Raw genomic sequence first — 8,792 nt, 5'->3', positions numbered from 1 at the left:
CTAATACAATTGTGAAAGGAGAATTAACTCAGTCTGAGCTAGATCTTGAGAAGTTGTATTCTAGCAGTGAAAAGCTTAATGAGACTCTCTTATGATAAGACTAGTCTTGGATACCTTGGAGAAAAGTCAACTAAGAAGTCTAAATAAAGTAAAGAACTAGATCTTGTGATCCAACAGCCTAAGAACAAAGAAGAGAACAAGGTTGAATCTAATCAATTTGGAGATGTACCAAAGCAACTCCAGCAAGATGAATTGCCTAGAGAAGTGAAGAACAAATTCACAAGTAGATGTTATGCATGCAATGAATTTAGTCACATGAAAAGGGACTTTACAAGTAAGTCATTTAAACCCCTTTTTGGTATCATTATAATTGTCATGATTTTAATCATAAAGCTATTGAATGTAAGAAATCTAGATTCAATAATGATAATAATAGAATGTTTAGAGGTACTAGCCCTGCAACAAATAGACCTATTGGAGGAACCAATGTTATAAGGAATGGTATTATGTGTTATAAGTGCAACAACTTTGGACATATTGCTAGAGATTGTAGAGCACAGATTGGTCAGTTTGGAGCTAGATATGGAAATAATGTTATAGTTTGTTAGATTTGTAACAACATGGGACACATAACAAGATATTATAGGATGAACAATATGAGGATGCCTAACAACATGAGGAATAACATAAGAAATGCAAATCCTAGAAGGAATATGAACAACAACAAAAGGAATGAGAATAATAGTAACAGTCAAAGAGAAAATGTGAAAGATCTTGTAGGAAACCTTGATGAATCATTTGTTAAAGCTAAGGAACCAGCAAGTTCATATGTTGTGCTGGAAAGTTAGTCAAGTGAAGCATTTGAGAACATATTGAAGTCGGCTATAGTCTCTAGCTAGTCACAATCTAATTAACTATATCATTTCATCAATTAATATAGGTGAATTGGCATCACATTGGTATAGAAAACTTTAGGATAGGAACTGCAACTTTCAAAGTTAGTATGAGGTATAACAAGATGAATGGAAGCTAAGGCTAAGTGTGCATATGATTTTGAGTTGATACATGAGTGTGGAAAGTAAAACAAGGTTATTGGTAAAATAAGAACAACTTTTTCAACTACAAGTACTTACTCAATTAATGCAGATGTAAATTGGATATGATTTAAACGGTAAAATCAAATTTTTGAGTAAGATTTGATCATGCAAGAATTAAAGGAATCCTTGAAGCTAATTAAAAGGAGAAATTGGAGTTGTAGTATCCTCCCCTATTTATTTTTTTCCCAAATAAAGAAACTTGCAAGCTACTTTATGATATCAATTAATTTGCTTAATAACTCAACATAGCATTTTGTCAAACACTTGGCACACATACTACAATATATAGGAAAATTTGAAACTTCTTATTTGCTAATTAAATATTGATTTTTGCCATGTAAATGTGCTTATACAATTGTTTAACATGTTGCGACAAATATCAGTCTCGTATTCAACAACTACAATGCAAAGGTATAAAAATTTGATAGAAGAAACCTGGAATTAGTTGTTGTAGTATTTTTGTAGATGTAGTTGGCAGCCTTCCATACCCCCAAATCAGCAAGAATAAACAATAAACTTGTTGCAAATACTATTCACACACTGTAGCAAATTCAATATCATGCGCACTATATCAACCACTATTCACGCGCACTATAGCAAAACACTATTCATCCGCACTGTAGCAAAACACTATTCATCCACACTGTAGCAAAACACTATTCACGCACACTGTAGCAAAGCACTATTCATCCGTACTGTAGCAAAACACTAAATGAAACCCAGTGTGTTTGGAAACACCAATCCTCCTGACTGTGTCTTTCAACAGGGAAGAGAATGCTAGCAAAGAGGGATTCTGTCCTCCAAGCCCAATAATTAGATATCTAGCAACATGACATTAATCTTCATCCAAGCATACTAAAAAGAAGCTCTTCCATTTCTTTTATAGTGTTCTCACAAGAGCTCAATCCTTCGCTTTCTTAATGTGGGATAAAACATAACTCCCTTTATGTAACTTATGTCTCCAATGTGTTATAAAATAAAGGGGACTCTTTTAATTTAAATATTTCCCACAAACTATAGTCTATGCATTAATAAAGTTAAATATTTAAATTTAACTTTATAAAATAGCTTTATCAATGCATAACGAATCTTATCAATGATAAACAAGTCTTCTTGTCGATTTTAAACAATTACCATTGACATACCGCTACCACTGGATGTCTAACCATGTCCAAGATGACTTACTATAAATAGTAAGTATGCCCAAAGTTGCCTCAAAACCCCTCAGAAAGACCTGCAACTGAAACTATCTAGGGTAAATGGCCTCTGAGTCCCTTTAATGTCCTGGTTAGCCTACGGGACCGTGGGGAAATAGGCTAATGACAACATCATGCTATGAATGCTAAAAAGGGGACATTACAGGAGTGTTCTAAGTAGCAAATTCATCAAGCCCTAGTTTTATTAATTTGAGGTATTTATCACTTGTGCAATCGTAATTTGAAGTTGTTGTTTGCAAGAAATGACAACTCCAACTATATGTGATGTTAGTGAGAGACCTAGGTAGAAAATTCAAGAAACATCCCTACATTTCATTAGATGATGACCCATTATGAGCATTTTCACAAGTACCCAGCAATGTTTTACACGTAGAGGACATTCATTTGTATATTCACTGTAAGTTTGAGAGTATAGGTGACAATGACATCCACGGTGACATGGACTTGGTTTGTAACAATGACTTATCATTTAAATAAGGGTTTGAGCACCATAAATATTTAAACATCTCTAGGCACATGTTTTATATGGAGTTTGACAATCACAAGTGGACAAGGATAATTCTAAGCCACATACATGAGGATATGTTCTGGGTGAGGATATACCTATCATGGTAGTTAATGACATGATTAATAAACTCGTTAGTTTGAGTAATGAGGGTAGTAATCATGTTAATGTAAAAAATGTCAAGAAGTTGGTAGAAACAAATCTGAAGATAGTGTCATATGGCAGAAACATGAAACTAGACATGGTCAAGGAAACTAATGTTAGACTGATAAGAAAAGTAATTGGTTATAAGATGAACTACAATTCAAGATTGAACTTTGTACCTATTGGATTTATCCTTGCAGCTTACCTAATAGTAGTTAAGAAAGAAAAAATTAATATGTGAGAGATCTTGAAGCAACAAATACTAGACAACATTGATAGAATAAAGAAGACAAAGAATGCAGTGTTTAGATTTGAATCTTTGATTATACACTTATTCTTTCAAGTGATATGGAAATTCCCTTGAATGCATGACTATGAATGGAACACAAATAGATGCGCAATGAACTTGATTACTTATTACTATAGAAAGCATTCAGACGACATAACGATGCAATTAGAATGATGAAAAATTTTCAAGCAAAAATGAAACAGAGATATAGGATCCCTCCATCATTAGTTGAAAAGTATAAAGATGACATATGTTTTATGGTTCTAAACTGATGTGACTTATATGGAAATAGTTGAACCAAGGGTAAAATTTATTGACCCTATGGGGCATGAGATGATAGAAGAACTAATAGAAGGATATGAGAAGATCATTGTTGAACCAAAAAGAGACAATGAGTGTCCTAGATGGGGCACTTATGAAGAAAGAGTCAAAGAAATAGATATTCAGTTGCATAGCAAAGAGATCAAGAAAAGAGTTGACAAAAAGATAGATAGTATATTGAAGGAATCAAGTTTGAGTAGAGAAGAATTTAAAGAAGTCATGGAAATAATAGTGGAGATGAAGGTGAGTGGGCAATCAAAAATTCCCATTGCTAAGTTGTTAGCTATTGAGATTGCAACAGAAGCAGTAATAATAGCAAGATCATCCATGCAAATACCCAGTGCACCCTATGTATCAGTGCCACAAGTACAACTCCAATTCATCTCATATATTCAGAGAAAAGAAGAAGAAGATGTCAGTATCATCAAAGTTTAGTCAGCCACCCCTCCTCGCACCAGAATATTTGTGAGGTTAATTAAAGTTAAACAAGACTCAATTGAACCTCCTAGACAGAAAAGAGTCAAACAAATGGCTAGTGGACCAAAGAAGAAGAGGGAAACACTTCTTTCATATAAGGGTACACAGAGAATAAGAAAAAAAGTTGTTGAATCATAATCAGAGGAGTTTGAAAAGGAAGGTAAAGAAGCAAAAGAAATAGAGAAGGTAAAAGAATGGGAAAAGGAAGAATCAAAAGTTCCTATTGGAGGAGTAATACTAAGTCACTTGAAATAACATTAGAAAACACACACAAAAAATGGCTACAAAAGTAGACCATATGAAAAAAAATAGCAATTGTGAATAAAGTAGTTAAACTCGATTACAACATCCAAGTGAATAGTCTCTTCCCTAACAGGGCAAGATTAGGTATCCAGAACCCCTCAGTTCACTCAAACTATAGACGAAATGATTAGCAAGAGTTTTCTTGCCTTCCTAATAGCAAAAAAATGTTGTTTTATCAAATGATATGGAGGAAGGCAAAGCTCAGAAAGGAGCGTTCTTTAATACTATAGTCAAGCTGCACGAGGCCAAACATAGAGAAATTATCAAAATGCAAGGAAAATGGATTATAACCAATAAGGAAGAAGAGGGATGGCAACAAGTAACAACAAGGAGTAGGAGGGGAAAGATGAACCAAAAAATGATAGTTAAACAACAAGAGGTGGAGGAGATCATTAAATGACAAGAGGATTTTTTTAACAAAATGTTGTATGCAAAGAAACTACCAAGGGTCGAGGAACATATAGTATCTTCAACAAAGTTTGACGAAGAAAGTATCTCAATGATACAAAAGCCTACAAAATTCTCAGTAGTAAATCATGTTCAGTTATGTCATAGATAACAACATCTAGTACCTAGCATTGATATTAGGGTTTCCACAATAAAACCCCACATCCTGAAAGCCTATATTCCCCTGCATAGAAGATCAAACGAAAGGAAGGGCATAGCTAAGAGAGGAGTGCTTCTTTCTATAGAAGAATTAACTAATCATAAATTATTTCTAACATACTAATAATTAGTGATAGGTATGTATGAGAAAAATGGAAGGAATGCTCAGAGTTAGGCATCTTTGCACATTGGAGCAGACCAAGTAAGTATTTCCCAAACCTATTAAAGAGATTAGAAAAGATTTACAAGCAGCAGGAAAGTATTAACACTTTTTCAAATTCCTCATTTTATGTTCAATGTAAAAACAAGGAAATTAGGAATAAATTATTCTCAATTTCAAACTGCTTTTATAAAGGATATTTTGTTAATTTTTTAGCATGGGAACCAAATTGGAATGATGAAAAGGAAAGTCAAGTACCCATCTAGTTTGAATGTAAAAAATTTCCACCATAAATTAAACATCTCCAAACCTTAGTCAAAATTGGTAGATCACTAGGAAACTTAAGTGGCATTGAATTAGAAGATAACCAATCTAGCAATATCAATTTTTTAATAGAAACAAAGCTAGGTCAAAAAGAATTGAATACTAAAAAGTTAATTACAAATAGATCCATATATAAACTAGACTTTACAAAGTATGAAGGAGAAATTAAAAGAATCATTAAACCTAATCTGAACATAGATTATAACATATCGAACATAAAAGAAGCACTTAGTAGTATAAGTAATATGAAAAGGAAGGAAAGAACAAAGGAATCAATAGATCAGAAGGAAAAGAAAGTAGAGGAAAGTAAGGATAAAAGATAACAGGATGGGAAAACACTAGAAAGGGAAGTCATGTGTTGGTAAAATTGATCGGTAGAAAGAGTAACAAAAGGACAAAGAATAGTACAAGAGAATTGAGAAGAAGGGGGGAAACAAAAAGAGAGAAGAAGACTTTCATGAGAGTCATCTCAAATTGACTATCCGTTGGGAATGCAAGGTCTGTCAAAAGGAGAATAGAACACTAGAGGAGATAGAGAGGAGTCTACATGAGTTAAATAGAATGAATCATGATATCATTTTACTACAAAATGATATTGAAGATCAAATTATAATAGGAGAACACTTTCACATTGAACATGGGTATAGGGAACAACAAGATGAGAAGGAAGAAAAAAAGAAGAATCAATCGATACAGAATTAAAGAGGAGGAAACCAAGGGACAATATTAGAGAAGAATTTCTAGAAGAAATTAGAATAGAAGAAACCCAGATTCAGGAAATAATTAATAAAGAGAATCCAAGTGAAGAAGGAGAAATTATAGTAAAATAAGGTATAATAGGAACTAACTAGGATCATTCTATTAACCAAAACATAGTGACAGAAACTAGAACTAAAGACTTCATAGGAATAGAAGAGATAAGAGAGAATCAAGAATGTGGAAGCTCAATCCCATCAGTTGCCTCAACTCAACGGAGCAACATAACTATTTGGAAAAAAACAAAGAAAAAGAGTTACAAATTGTGGCAAAGATTGGCAAATGGGAAAGATGTCTTTTAAGAAGAAAAAAGCAAAGAACAACTTGATACAAAGGGGTATTTAATTCCCTTAGAAGTAGCAACATTCATAGAAACACAAGAACTATAGAATATATCAACACATGAGGAGGACATCATAAAAGCATAGCACATTGGGTATCGCCAAAAATGGGAAGAATTTGAGGTACTAGACAACATGCATAAATCAAAGGGAATGGAGAAGGTCAAAGAAGTAGAGAAACAAAGGAATAATGAAGAAGCTAAGGAATTAGAAGATATGATATTCAAAGAGTTAACAAATGAGGGTGAAGACAAGAAAGAAGAAATGGATTCAAATAACAATCAGTATTTAATGGATAATCTTGGAATTTCTATAAACCAGGAGGGTTTCAGAACTTTGAAATGTGGCAAACAAAAAATGAATACATGAAGGAAATCACTATAATAACTAAGAGAAGTAGATGGATAGGCAAAGGAGCAAAAAATGATATTTGAAGTCCTAAATGTAGGGAAGGCAAAGAGCCTTCCCAGTGATCAATGAGGATTACAACATGGAATGATAGGGGCCTGAATGCCCCTAGCAAGAAATGGTTGCTAAAACACAATCTAAATTTATTTGAATCATTTATGATATTAATACAAGAAACTAAATTGAATAAAGAAGAAGGAGACAAATTAGGAAAGAGACTAGGCAGATGGAAAACAAAAATTAGAGAATCAAATGGGGCTTCAGGAGGATTGGGGATCATTTGGAACATGCAGACAATAGATATCAAAACTATAGAATCCAATAACAATTGGATGGGAAGTAGAGTTTTCAGCTATAAACATAATCTCCAGTTAGTAATAATTAATGTATATGGACCTACACAAACAATAGATAAGAAACAATTATGGGATGAACTCAACACATTCATGGAAAAATACTCCAACGAAAACATAGTCATTGGAGGAGATTTTAATGCCATTCTGGACCTTAATGAAAAATACAGAGGAACTCAAATGATCTCTAAAGCAACAATGGATTTTAGGAACTAGATTGGGGATAATAAGCTATTAGAAATCCCAAACAGCAACATAATGCTTACTTGGAACAACAGAAGGAAAGATTTCAATTACATAGCAAAGAAACTAGATAGATTTTTCTTTAAAGGAGATTTAGCAAACTAGATTTAAAAGTCACCACAAATATCCAACCTATAGCGAGTTTTGATCATTATTTGGTAAGAATAGAATATTAAAGAACCTAACAAAATAAATAGGAATCCTTTTAAGTGCTAAATAATGTGGTTTCTAGGTAAAAAATTTATAGATAGATTAATTATTGTTATTTGTTGTAATTAATTATATATATGTGTTAAGTGAATTCAAACCCAAGACCTCCCACATGAGAGGCTCACAAGTTACCATTGTGTTGTAGGCTCTTGCATGGCAAGAAGGTAATTTTATAGGATCAAAGATGTAGTGCTTTGTTTCAAAACTAAAAATGATCAAAGAAAGAATATTAAATTGGAACAAATAACACTTCAATAACATTTTCAAAGAAAAATTGGAAACTGAAGAAGAACTTAAAAACTTAAATGAAGAAGCTATTAAAAATGGTATGATCAATGGAAAATTTATTAAAGAAAAAGAATTGCTAGCTAAACAGGAAGAAATATTAGCAAAAGAAGAGATATTTTGGTGGCATAAATCAAAGGAAAAATGTCTTGCAGAAGGAGATAGAAATACCAATTTTTTTTGTAATAGCACTATACATGACATAACTATCAACACAATAACTAAAATCAAAGATGGGGATGGAAATATGGAAGATAATCCTTCAAAAATAGCGGAAATATTTGTAACTTATTATGAAAACTTACTCAACATTTTTTATTTCTCCAACTAAACTGCTCAGGAAAAGGTGCTAAGGGTTATCCCCAAAGTGGCAATAGAAGTTGACAACATAGTACTTAATAAACCCTTCACCAAAGAGGAAATTAAGTTAGCCATCTTTAATCTTAACTCAAACAAATCTCCAGGGTCAGATGGGTTTCATAATTTCTTCTTTCAAAAATGTTGGGATATCCTAGGAGAAGAACTATGGAGGGAAATGGAGGATCAATGATAACTAAAATCAATCATACTTTTCTTGCTTTGATTCCAAAAAATTAGTAGCAGATTCACCATGCAACTTTAGACCTATTGCACTATGTAACACTATCTATAAAATCTATTCAAAAGCATTAGTAAATCGAACAAAAACTATTCTTCCAAGAATTATCTATGAAGAAAAAACTAGTTTTGTGCCAGGAAGATCCATGGATGGGA

The sequence above is a fragment of the Cupressus sempervirens genome, chromosome 2 (genome assembly GCF_028749045.1).
Source record: "Cupressus sempervirens isolate cs-2001-9-10 chromosome 2, ASM2874904v1, whole genome shotgun sequence".
NCBI classification, from domain to species: Eukaryota; Viridiplantae; Streptophyta; class Pinopsida; order Cupressales; family Cupressaceae; genus Cupressus; species Cupressus sempervirens.
This window is presented reverse-complemented; position numbering follows the sequence as displayed.